General features: G+C 42.2%; 1 long non-coding RNA gene across 1 annotated transcript; it reads right to left on the bottom strand.

The window, feature by feature from the left end:
- Positions 1-1,415: 1,415 nt before the first annotated feature.
- LOC134430709 (uncharacterized) lies at positions 1,416-6,065 on the bottom strand. The gene is made up of 3 exons (XR_010030900.1): positions 6,043-6,065; positions 4,101-4,159; positions 1,416-1,475 (listed from the first exon to the last, which is right to left on the bottom strand). It is a non-coding gene; the product is annotated as an uncharacterized LOC134430709 (long non-coding RNA).
- Positions 6,066-12,837: the final 6,772 nt, after the last annotated feature.

The following is a 12,837-nucleotide window of genomic DNA, read 5'->3' as shown; positions in this document are numbered from 1 at the left end:
AGGAGCGAAAGGGCAAAGGCACACATGGTTCCTGCAGATTTACTCTTCCCATTTCAAAACACTGCCCTAAAACACCACTCTGGGGCAGATTTGCTTGATGGGGGAGAGATTTAGGGTAGCATTTTCCCACAGCACATCCCCATTTCTCTCCAAAGTAGCTTCAGTTCTGAGCAGCAATAAAAAGTAAATTACATTTATTAAATCCCTTGATCCCACCTTTAAGGACTGCCAGTAACAGCATTTTCATAAAAGGAAATGTCTCTCTCAGGCTCCAAATCTTCCCATTTCTGCTGTAATTTAAAGTGGGAAATAATTTCTTCAGAAAAGGGTTCTGCCAATGCCTGACATCCATGTTAGGCATATTTAATGTTTAATAAAATGTTGAACATACCATGCTGTATTTCAAATTCTTCAAAGCTAGATACTTGATGAATATCATGTGAGTGAGATTTCAGCTTCATGGAACAGTTTGGGTTGGAAGGCAACTTGAAGATCATCTCATTCCATGAACTTCTTCTGCTCAGGGCCTAATTACCAACCTGGCCTAATTACCAACAGCTCATTGCTACTGCTCCACAGACTTTGAGCTTCCAAATCCCTTTGTGTTTTGGGGAGATTTCTGGATGGATTCCCATCCATTTTGATGGATTCCCATGATGTTGGAGCAGACAAAGTTTCTCTTGGAAGCAGGAGAGGTCAGGAGGCTGGACACACAACACAAATGCTGCTTATTGACTTCAGGACCCCCTGGCTATTTGTTTATAATCTTGAAAAGTCTCCAGAACTTGCAGATAACTAATGAGATGAGCCTCTGTAGAGGCCAAGATCAGAGCTCCTGGTGTCCTACCCCAGGGTGTAGCAAGCACAGGGAGTCATAGAGGGGTATCAGGACAGATTATAAGAGAAAATAGCTCTTCTCTGATACACCCTACCATCATCTGGTTTGGTGACTTTACTGATTTTAGGAACTTTCCTACTTGAGGATATGACCCACGGCATTTTTGACATACCCCATATGTTTAATAGCAGAAAATCCAAGAGATCCATGGGCTTGCTGGAGGAGTGCTGCTAGCACAGCAATCCTAAGGGAAGCAGTGGATAAAAGTGGAAGTATGGGACACAGGAAAGCTGTTTTGTTCCTCCCCATTCTCTGCTCTCGCCAAAAGCACCATCAGATCCTCATTTCATCAGTTTATCATTTCATGACAACCAGATCTACTTTAGAATAGTCAGAAAATAACCCTGAGTCAGACTATGGGTTTTTTCCTGAGCAGATGAAATCAAGGGGATCCTCCTCTCTTGCAAATGGGAAGGGCACTCTCAGTGACCACCCCACTGCAGCTCCTCTTCTCCTCCAGGTGAAGGGAGGACCTTGTGATTGCATTACCACAGTGATACCTCCACCTCCCCGTGAAGCAGCTTCCAGGAGTTGTGCTCAATCTCCAGCCCATTTGGGTTGATACCATCCCACCTTCCTGCTGAAAAAAAATACATCTATTGAGACCATCTCCCACCACTGCTTTCTGCTCATTCTGGTTTTAGACTCCCACCATCATCTTTGAAGTCCTTAGAAAAATGAAATTGGCCTCCTCAATGAGCTCATTTCTCTACTGCAGGGCTGCAACAGCTGTGGTCAACAAAGATGTGAGAGGGCTTTGAGACCCTGAGACTTTGCCAGGGTGATGGATGGTTATTGGACTCAATAATTCTCTGGAAGTAGTTTTGTGATGCAATTCTATCCTAGCAAGGGCAGTACATTTCCCAAAAGGGATGACAGGAGACTTAGGCTCCAATTTTATCTGGGAAAAATTCTGCTGTCACAAATAAATAAATTCAGGTTATCAAAAAAATAAAAAAAGAAGGAGGAAAAAATAACAGTCCTTTGTCCTCTGTGTGTTGCCCCAACAATGTAATTATCAAGGAAGGTATTATTAACAACACATGCAAAAGCAGAAAACTTGCATCCAGTCCTTAAGTCTTATCTATTTTTAAATAAAATCACTTACTAGAACGAGATCCTCCAAACAAAGAGAAGTGTTACTTTTTTGGACACTTACAAAGACATTTAAATAAGAATATAAATATAAGGCCTTGCAGAGAAGGAAGGATACTATCCAGCTGTGGAGATTTTTGTTTATTTACTGGTGAAAAGACTTCAAAATCTTTTTCAGGTCTCCTCCAAAACAGTCTGGGCTGTAAGGCAGAGCCCATGTTTACTCAGTGTGGCACTGATTTAGCTGTGACTCTGAGAGAAGAGTCCTGCAGGGGCTGAAGGGTTGTGGCTGCCTCGGATTTACAGAAGGAAAAGCCTTTGGATCATTTATCTCTGAAGATGAAGCGCCTTCTATTCACTGTACACAAGGGAATAACAAGGGTATCATTATATAACTACGGTGCTAACCTAATTAATATTTGACTAAGAAAGAAAAAGAGAAAGAATAAAGCTTTTAGAAGTTCAAGAGTATTAGATAAAACCTTGGACTTAACAGTCTTCCTCTTTTCATTTCCCTGCTTTAATCTTCAGGTATAAAGAGACTAGTTTGAAATAATTTAGGATGTTTTTATGGGAAGATCACAGAATTGTTGAGTTTAGAACAGAAAACACCTACTCCAACCCTCTTATCAAAACAGGGTCAGCCAGAATATTTTGCTTGTCTGAGTTTTGAACATCTTCAAGGAGGGAGACACAACATCTCTGGGCAAGCTGCTCTGCTGTTTGTCCACCTTCAAAACAAAATAAAAAAGGAAAAGAAAAGAAAAAAATTTCTTATGTCTAAATGAAATCAAAGAAGCATAGAATGGGTTGGGTTGGAAGGGATCTTAAAGATCATCCAGTCCTATCCCCCTGCTATGGACAGGGATATCTTCCACTGATTCTCAGAGCCCCATCCAACCTAGCCTTGAACACCTGCAGAGATGAGGCAGCCCCAGCTTCTCTGGGCAATCTGTGCCAGGGTCTCACCACCTTCACACAGAAGAATTTCTTTCCAATATTTGATATAAACCTTCCCTCCAAGGCCCTTCCCCCTTGTCCTATCACTGGATACCCGTGTGAACATCTCAGCTGAGAAGGGACCTACCAGGATCATCCAATGTCTAACCCAAGCTTGCAGAGGCTGTGGTCAGCATGGAAAAGGTGGAAGAGAGGAGACTGAAGGAGAAATAGGACAGGGACCCTGCAGAGTGTCTCCAGGAAGAGTGAAATAGCTGGATTCAGGATTACCAAATAGACAGGATTCAGGCAAGGACCAGGTGCTCAAAGCGCTGGTGAAGCACTGCTGGTGCTCAGCGTGGCAGCAAGAAAAATCTAAAATAAAATTTAAAATAAAGGTGTAAAGTAATAAGGTTTGCACATTAAGGAATTCCTCCAGGAGGAATGGCAGCAGACATAAGCTCACTAATGCCTAACAGCTTCACAGCACAAAATCTTCTCTCCCCTGGATGTCTGCTTTTCTCACAGAGCCTGACATGCTTTTACCTCTTGACCTGCCTGTCCTGCCTCCAGCCCCGAGAGAAAACAGCCCACACTCAATAAACATCTGGCATTCCCTCTGGAAAACACAGAGGTAAATTCTCAAAATGGTGTGGTGGAACCTTAAAGTATCTAAATACAAGAACCGTTTTCAGGACTCCCAGATTAAATGATTTTGTAGCATTCAGGTGGATGAATGCTTCACTTCAGCCTTTTTTTCATTTCTGGTTTGTTCTGGGTTTTTTTAATAAATAACCATTTTTGTATAGAGGTCCAATATTCTTTTAGATTGCTAGATTATCTCCAGGTAGTTCACATCATCATTCTACATTCCTTTTATCACTAGCAACTCAACACTCAAACTGATTTTTGGGGTTCCTGTCAAACTTCCCTCCTCTCCTGTAAAAAAAAAAAAAAAAAAAAAAAAAATCTCTGCCATTTAGATATGGAGGATTCTTTTTTTTTTTGGAGGTGTCTATGACTTTTCTCTTCCCACCACAAGTTCAGTACTTCCAAAATAATTTTAAATAATCTGAAGTATAATAAATGAAACAAGGTGGGCAAGGCAAAGGTCTATTGGTGAGAATCTAAGTCAAAGTCGTTGTGCCAGAGGGCCTTTTCACAGAACCTGTTGCTGATGAAGATTCCTGGCTCTGGTGACTGCAGGTGCCATGGATTTGGGAAACGCTGTTTGACAGAGTTTTAAGGAAAACAGGTTCTTCAAGGACAATAGGTTCTCCAGGTGTTGGTACCTGAGTTTTAATATCAAAAAGCATTTTGCAATATTCCTCCATGCAAAAACTTTGAAGTTCCTTCTTCTGATAAATAATGAGAGAAAGCCCTGAATTTATTTCCATTTTCTTGAAGATAAATTAAGGGAAAAATGGAGGAAATTTCTGGTCACCTCTTTTCTGACCACCTTCCTAATTGTAGGGCCATCATCTGGTCTTTAATTACCACAGTTTTGCAGAGGTGACCTGGTAGAAAATCCAGCCTAATTCCTATGGCTTTAATTAACAGGCGAGCTAAAGAGACCCTGAGACTGTTTATTTCTGTTCCTTAGATGAGCAAAAACATTGACTGGCACAACAATATTTGTCTTCTTTTGGATCCCTGGTTCAAAATGATAGCAAAATACGTCAAAACACAATGTGAGGGTATGAGATATTCGTTATTGCAATTACACATGGCAGCCACGTTAATTAGTCATCCCAGCATAGATGGTGGAGAGGGGAGATTATAAATTTAAACAGCTTGGGTCACAACAGTAACAAAAGTCAGAATATAAGCCAAAATGCCTTGTGGGAAAGAGATAATATTTTAACTATCTCTATTTTGGAAATGTTCATCAATTGTGAAATGCCATAGGAGTTAAGAAAACATTTTATCTACTAAAACTGATTGAGTGTTGTTTCTCTGTAGAGAGGAAATTCTTGCCTGTTTCTATTTTTTGTTTCTTCAGAAAAATTTTGTCTCCAGAGACTATACCAGCATTCAAGCCCTCTTGAACCATTGCTACTAGCCACAAGCTTGAATATTTTGTTTTGTTTCTTAAGGAATAAACTTGTAATTTTGTCCCAGTGGTTAAATTAACTTTGCTTTCTGCACAGTTCCCCAAGCCCAGAAGAACACAATATATAAGCACTCATTTATTAGAGAAAAAATATCAGAACTGGAAGCTGGATTTTGTGGGGTTTTTAGCAAGAGATTTTCTTCCTTCTGCAAAAATAAAAGGAAGACAAACAATTTACCTACATCCTGCATTTTGGGTTCCAGAAACCTCAGTTATGAACAGTTCAAGAACATTTGCCTTCATCATGGATCAAGAATGAACAACCTAAGGTGCCACAATATGATTCCTTTTTCCTGTAAGAATCCATCACCCTTTCACAGCTCAAAAGTTTTGAGGTTTTTAAACTATGATTTTGGAAAATGTGAACAATTTGATTTCATTTTCTGGGTACACATCAAAAACATGGCTTTTGGAACTTCTCAAATAGGATTTGCAACAGTGTTATCCTCCTCTGCCTTCCAAGTCCCTGCTTTTTTCATAGAATTATAAAATCATTAATGTCCAAAAACCCCTCAGAGATCATTGAATCCAACAGTTTACCCTGTGCTGCCAGATCCAACACTAAACCATGTCCCCAAGTGACACATCCTTTGGTGATCCCACCACCTCCCTGGGCAGTCTGCTCAACTGACTGACCACCCTTCCCATGAAAAAAAAAAAAATCCAGATATCCAATCTGAACCTCCTCTGGTAAAACTTGAGGCCATTTCTTCCCATCCTGTCACCTGGGAGAAGAATCTGCCCCCACCTGGCTACACCCTCCTGTCAGGGAGTTGTAGAGAGCAATAAGATCCCCCCTGAGCCTCCTTTTCTCCAGGCTGAGCCCTCTCAGCTCCCTCAGCCACTCATCAGATGTGCTCCAGACCCTTCCCCAGCTCTGTTGCCATTTTCTGGACGGACAAAGGTGTCCCCTCTCCTTCAGCATCCCAAAGAAGGGTGCTTGTCCCCACACACCACCTGTGACCTCCCCACAGCTCTGCTGTGGAGAAAAGGATACCTATTACAACTGAGAGAAGGCTCTGGAAGTTTCTCAGGATAAATCCAAACCCTTCACTGCTGTGGTGGTGTAAGAAGTTCATCTCTTCACAGCTTTCCATCCCAAATCTCCTGCAAATTCTCTTCACAGCTTTCCATCCCAAATCTCCTGCAAATTTCCATCCCAAATCTGCTGCACAACACAAGATCTTTTTTCTCTTCTTCTCCCATAAAAGGAGCAGCTCAGCTCCTGACCCTGATTAGTTCTGCCTCTTGCTAAGGAGCTTTGAGCCCTTTTTAGTGCCAAAATGGCATAGCAAGGACTTTGAGACTCTATCAAAACTAATAACCACTGTCCAGAGTCGTGAAGGACTACAAAGGGGATGTGATTGTGAGTCCTGCCATGTTTTCCATCACTGGAAAGGAAGGAGTTTGGTGGGAAAGGCACCTGGGAGGCCTCAATAATCCCAGAAGTGCAGCCAGAGTGAATTCCTTGAGCTGAACACAGAATGGGGTTTGCCAAAGGGAGGATGGATCTGCACAACCTCGACACATGCAGACCCCATTTCCAACAGCCTCTCACCTCCATTTATCTCCTGCATCTCTGGGGATCTGCTTGCCTCCAGCTTCAAACCAGAGATTTATGTAACCTAAAAAGGGCAGAAAAATAGTCAAGAATCATGCATTTCAATTTGCACTTTTGCTGTTGAGGGAGCAGGGGGGTACAGAGGAATTGGCTGGTGGTGATGTTATTTTGGTCAAGAACAAAATGTTCCAAACATGAATGTAGAAAATAATTAATTATGGAGTAACCACTCCTACTTCTTCCTTCTTGCAGATGCTTGAAGACTATTTCTCTCTAAATGGAAGAGAGATACATTTTTGCAGGAAATGCAGCTCTGATGAATACCAGTTGCTGCATTTCCCCTGTCCACCCTGAAACATTTCACCTGTTCATCTAATGGCTTTTTGGAGCAGCAGGGCTGATTTGTCCTTGCCACAGAGTGAACTGGCTTTTAAAATGGATTTATCCTAACTTCATTTTACAGGAGGATCAGTTCTCTTTTCCTGATCAAGTCCTTGGGTCACATAAAACCCAAACATTCTGGGACATGGGGAACAGAAGACCATCCAGGAAAACTATCAGTGATCTCTGGGATCACAGCAGCTTGGATTTACTGGCTTTCCTAGGAAAAAGAATTCACATTTCCCAGAGCAAAAAAAAATCATAATAGTACAAAAATCAAGAAGCTGCAAAGTAAGGAGACACACCGGTGTGTGAAATTCCCCGGATTTCGTTTTAGGTAGCCTCAATTCCATGTGGGAAGAAAGGGATAAGAGACAGGAATGTAATAAAGGATTTGATATGGAAGCTCCCAAGACATAAAAATCTTGCCCCAAAATTCAAAGTGTAAATTGAACCTCTCAATGTGTGCAGGGTGACCACATGAGCTGAACAAATGGGGATGTGAGGGCGGGTTTGATTTGGTTTTCTGGATTTTAATTTTTTATAAGTACTTTGTGCTGCACACAGAAAACATGCAGAGATTCTGACTGTGCCACAGGCTGGGCTTACAAGAATTTAACTGAGAGGATAGAAATTCCAAAGAGTTAGGACTGGTTTTGGCCCATTTGGCTACAGGTGGAGTAGAATGCACAAAAGTAGTTCTCAATAACTTTGTGTTAGGTTTAAAAACCCCCAGTGAACACTATGTTCATTGTATTTACAATTTTTCTATTGTTATTCTATAAAAGTAAGCAGAGTTCTGCAATTCCATCTTAGAGATTTCCACAAGGGTGATATCCCAGGGTCATTTCCCCTGAGACAGTATCCAGCCATTTCAGTGGGAATTTCATATGAATAACATGTCCCAGTGAAGAGCTGGATTTCAAGTTGCTTTCTGTGGTAAGGCTGGGGCAGACAGGCAATCCTAAGGTAATATTGAAACCCTCTACAAAACATCGAACTCTAATGAGACAGACGATAACATTGAGGCCAAAAATTAACTGTCTTTTTTGACCACTTTTATTCATAATCATAGCTAATCATGATTTTTCCCCCTTCTATAAATTCAGAGCCATAAAATATCCTCTTGGTCTCCCTTATTTCCTCTTGTTGGTGTAGATAAAGGCTACATTACAAAACACTCCATGCCTGTTTATTTACATGTGGCTTAACATAATGAGCCACTAATCTTCTTTGAGGCCTCTGAGCAGTATTGGAATATAGATTGTCACTAATAACCATAGCACTTCCATGTCACTGGTGCTGAAATGGCAATTCTTCCCTCCCTGCTTCCCCATGGAGCCAAAGAGAATGTTTGCTGAAAAGTTATCCAACTGTTGGCCACAAAAATCCCATTTTTTCAGGTTGGTTCTAACTTTACAATAAGTTGGAAGCATCTGTTATACAACAGTTTTCCACCTGTAAACAACATTTCTTGGAAACAGAGACATTGTGTTGAAATATTTTGATTTTGGTGAAATATTTGACAGGAAATTTGGATTGTTTTGACTTCTTCATTTCACTCTGGTGTTGAAGTGTTTTGTTTCAGTAAAGCAGAGAGGGTTTGTTTTGACTTTCTTACTCTGTTTTTTTTCACCCTAATTTTATATTACCATCCTTCCAATACTGTGTTTATGTATTTGCCTGTTACAGTAACAGTTCCTTTGGCCATCTGAAAATATGCTGAGATGAAAGAAAATGAGTATATTTCATCTTTTCTCTGAGTAGTATTGATTACTTCACAACATAATGTTTGTACAATCACTGATGTTCTGGATGGTTTTTTTTTTTTTTCTTTTCTCATTTCACTAAAGCTCCATTTTGCTGTAAAAGCAATTTTCAAAATGGCACCTTTTCCCACAGACAGGGACATTTATTTACCATCAAAACTAATGTGCTAACTAACAGTGTCAAATCACATTCTGCCACAATTAATTTCCCACTGCCTGGCCATGGCTGCCCTTTTTCCTCCTGATTTACAGGCCCTCATTGTACAACCTTCCCCTTGCATTGGAATAAGTTATTTGGCCCCCATGCTGGCGAAATTAGGTGTTATTTCAGGTACAATTGAATACTGGGAGGTGTCCTTGCCCATGGAAGGGTGTTGGAATTAGGTGCCTTCCAACCCAAACCAATCTATGATTCATTCTATAATCCTCTACAAAAGTGTCCACCAAAAGGCATTTTTTGACTCCTGATTCAAGGCAGTGGAAAGCCATGGCAGCAATCAGGTTAAGCTGCACATTAATCCTTAAGAGGTTGTGCAGAAAACTTAGGAATATCTCCAGAGAGTTGGGAACCTTGGTTCTGAACAGCATCCTTGGGATGATAATGGACAGTAGCAGAGTATCTCCACCAGCCTTATCCCCAGTGTGTCCCCTCGTGTCAGCTTTTGATCCAAACAAATCCCAGGAATTACAGCTAGGGAAAAAGATCTGTGCAGTCAGTGAGGTGGGAGTAGGATTTTTGCTGAAGATTGTTCTCCACCTGGAAGTTTAATGACTAAATTACTGAGCTCAAAGCCAGGTCTGTGTACAACACTGTGTCCCATTCTATATCCCCACACAACCCTGGAAAACCCTTGTTAATTCCTACCACTGTCTCCCCAATGCAATAAACCCCTTTCCTGTTTTTTGTAGCCCAACTTGTGCTTCCTAATGCTCTGGGATGTGACTCCAGGATACTCCAGTATCCATCTGATCTCTCCTGTGCTTTCAGATTTATAACCATTTCCCCCCACCTTAACTATTAATATTCTCCATACTCACCATTCATGAAAACTCTGATGTTTTATTCAGGGGCAGCTGTCTCTGGCCATACTTCTGCCAATTAAATACCAGCACCATAACAATGCTGTTGCATAACTTCACCTTTAATTCTCTGACAATAATTTTATTGCTTCATATTTTGACTCACATATTCGTATTTCTTGATGCTTTCCTTGTTCTCACATCTATTTCCACCTCTGTACTGCTGTTATCTATTATTACCAGGTTGCCACAGTAACTGCATTCCTCAACACTCCTTATTTGTTCCACACCAATTGTTTATGGACTGTGTTTGTTCCCATCATTGCCAATATCTTGATCCTTTTGTTGTTGTTGTTGAAATTTTGTCGTGTTCCGTGGTTTGGAAGCTTTTGGCTGCACATCATGGGGCAAGAAAGAAGAGAGGTAACTCCTCCTCCGAGGCCCCACATTCACAGTTCTCAGTGAAAATATTGCTGTTCTCTGAGGCAGTTGGCTCTGACATGTTATCCTCTGCAGGTCATCAAGTTTTCCACTTCTCTGACCATCCAAGGAGCAGAGATTCTCCCGGTTCACCTGATTCTCCCTGGTGTTCTCTGCAGGACTGCTCTGAGAGTGAGCTACTGCCCACCCCAGCAAACTTGTCCAGGCTGCAGAAACATCCCCATGGGCAGCGCTGGAAAACCCCAAATCCCACTCCACACCAGGGCACCCTTCCTGAAACTGCGACATGAACTCCTGCACGCTCAGCCAGGGGATTTCTTTCCCTCTCTCTCTCAACCTCTGTGTTTTGCTGCCCTCTCCTGCCCAGCCAGGAAACCTCTCAAACATCCCAAACCGGAGACTGCAGAGCCCACCTGGAAATTTGAGGCTCCCTCATATGCATGACAAGTCTTGCCAGAGCAAAGCATCCCTTATGGGAGCAAAGTGGCAGAGGCAGCAAGGAGGTACAGGGTATCAGTGGATACCGAGATTAACCCTTCCTGAGTATCTGTTCTGGAAAGAAAAGCAAACAAAAAAGCCTAAATCAAGAGCTGTGAGGAAATTGCTCTGCAAAAGAAGCAGTACTCAAATGTTTCTACAGCTTGACCCAGGCAGTAAAGGGGGCGTTATCCCCTTCTTCCTTAACTCTCAGGAGCTCAGGATGTGGTTGTGGGAGGAAGTCAGAGAAGTCATTGCAGCATTGCAGCCGCTGCTGTAGTGGAGCCTCTGAGCTCACAGTTTGGAGATCCCAAATGGCCCCTCCATGTCCTTCACTCCCACAGCATCATCAGCCCCAAAGGTCGGTGACTGTGACCACCTAAAACAGCAAAGGGCAGTGTTGCCATCCCATGCACACAAACCCTGTCCCTGGGAAGCACCTCACTGCCAATGTTCCACTCTCAGCTATGTTATTGCCTACAAAAATTCTCCATTTCAGGCATCACTGGAGTGATTTCATGGTGCTTTTACTGATTTGTTGATTAATGACCTTGCTGTGCTGCACAACAAAAACTTTCTTGGGGCTGAAACAGAAGCCCAGCACTAAGGACTTGAACTGCTACACTGCCATCCAAGCACCAGGAATGGAGCTTCTTTCTCCCACCAAAAACTAACAGAGGTAAGAGCAGATTTGGGCTGATTTTAGTGGGCTCACTCACTTTATTCCTGAAAGGAAAGCAAATGGTTTCCTGTAACTCACTCCTTGTGCTGGGGTGCCATGCCATCCCATGGTAATGCAGCCAGCCAAGTCATAAATCACTGAACCATGGACTATTTTGGGTTAGAAGGGACCTTTAAAGGTCACAAAGTCCAACCCTTCTGCCATGATCAGGGACACCTTCAACCAGATCAAGTTACTCAGAGCCCTGTCCCAACCTAAACCTGAAAGTTTCCAGGGATGGGGCAGCCACCACCTCTCTTCTCTTCCTTCACTGCTCTCAAATGACAATTGCACACATTATTGAACCCTTGGCTTGCTTTAGACATTAAACATCAGTTTTCCCCACCTGAAAACAGATTGGCAAATATGTATGCATTACAACATGTGTTTTACACTCACAACTTCCTTGTGTTCTACATGACTTATTTTCTCTATGAAGCCATGGTAAAAATATTGAAAAAGGTATTAGGGACAGCAAAAGATAGAATTTAATTACAATAAGAATTTATTTACAAGAAGGCTAGAAGGGTCTTTTTACTACCCCTTCCCATGGTAACAAGACTGGGGGTAATGGTCAAGGAGAGGGGGTTTAGATTAGATGTTAGGAATAAATTCTTCCCTGTGAGGGTGGTGAAGCCCTGGCACAGATTGTCTAGAGAAGCTGTGGCTGCCCCCCATCCTGGGAAGTGTCCAAGACCAGGTTGGATGGGGCTTGGAGCAACCTGGGACAGTAGAAGGTGTCCCTGCCCATGGCAGGGGGGTTGGAACAAGACAATATTGGGTCCCTTCCAACCCAAGCCATTCTAGGATTCTCTGGATATAATTCCCAGCTGACTAACACAGCCACCAGCTGATCCTCATTCCACACAAGCAGAGAGGAGAAACCAGACCAGGGTGGTGCTGTAGATGCTGCACAAACATGGACATGGACATAAATGTGACAATAAAAAAGTCACAGAGAAGAAAAGCTGAGAGGTGACCTTGACAAGGCAACTAATGCAATATTTATTGGCTTTTGAAAGAAGGGTTTTTATTGAGCAAGAAAGAATGACATCAGCCAACAGAGGATGAAAACAAGCACCTGATAAGAGTTGGCTTAAAGCTCTATCCAAGCACAGGTGGAGGAATATAAAGCAGGAAGGGGATATATCCAAGACAGTCCTGGTGGATATGCTGTCCACATGCTCAGCGCTCAGGGAAGTGCTACAGGTGAACTGGAGCAGGCAGTATCATGGAAAGGACATTGTAGAGCCAGCCTGTCACCAAATTACCCCAAATCTTTACCAAGAACACAGTCCCTTGTGATGATGTCCATATATGGTGTTTCTAATCCTAACTACCTACCTGAGGGAGAAAATAAAAACAAAAACAAAAATTTCAAAACCCATAAAACTTGGCATCAGCTACAAAGTGCATACATGC

Source organism: Melospiza melodia, chromosome 1 (genome assembly GCF_035770615.1).
Source record: "Melospiza melodia melodia isolate bMelMel2 chromosome 1, bMelMel2.pri, whole genome shotgun sequence".
In the NCBI taxonomy this organism is placed as follows: Eukaryota; Metazoa; Chordata; class Aves; order Passeriformes; family Passerellidae; genus Melospiza; species Melospiza melodia.
Note: the sequence above shows the minus strand (reverse complement) of the source record. Positions and strands in the feature narration are given on the sequence as shown.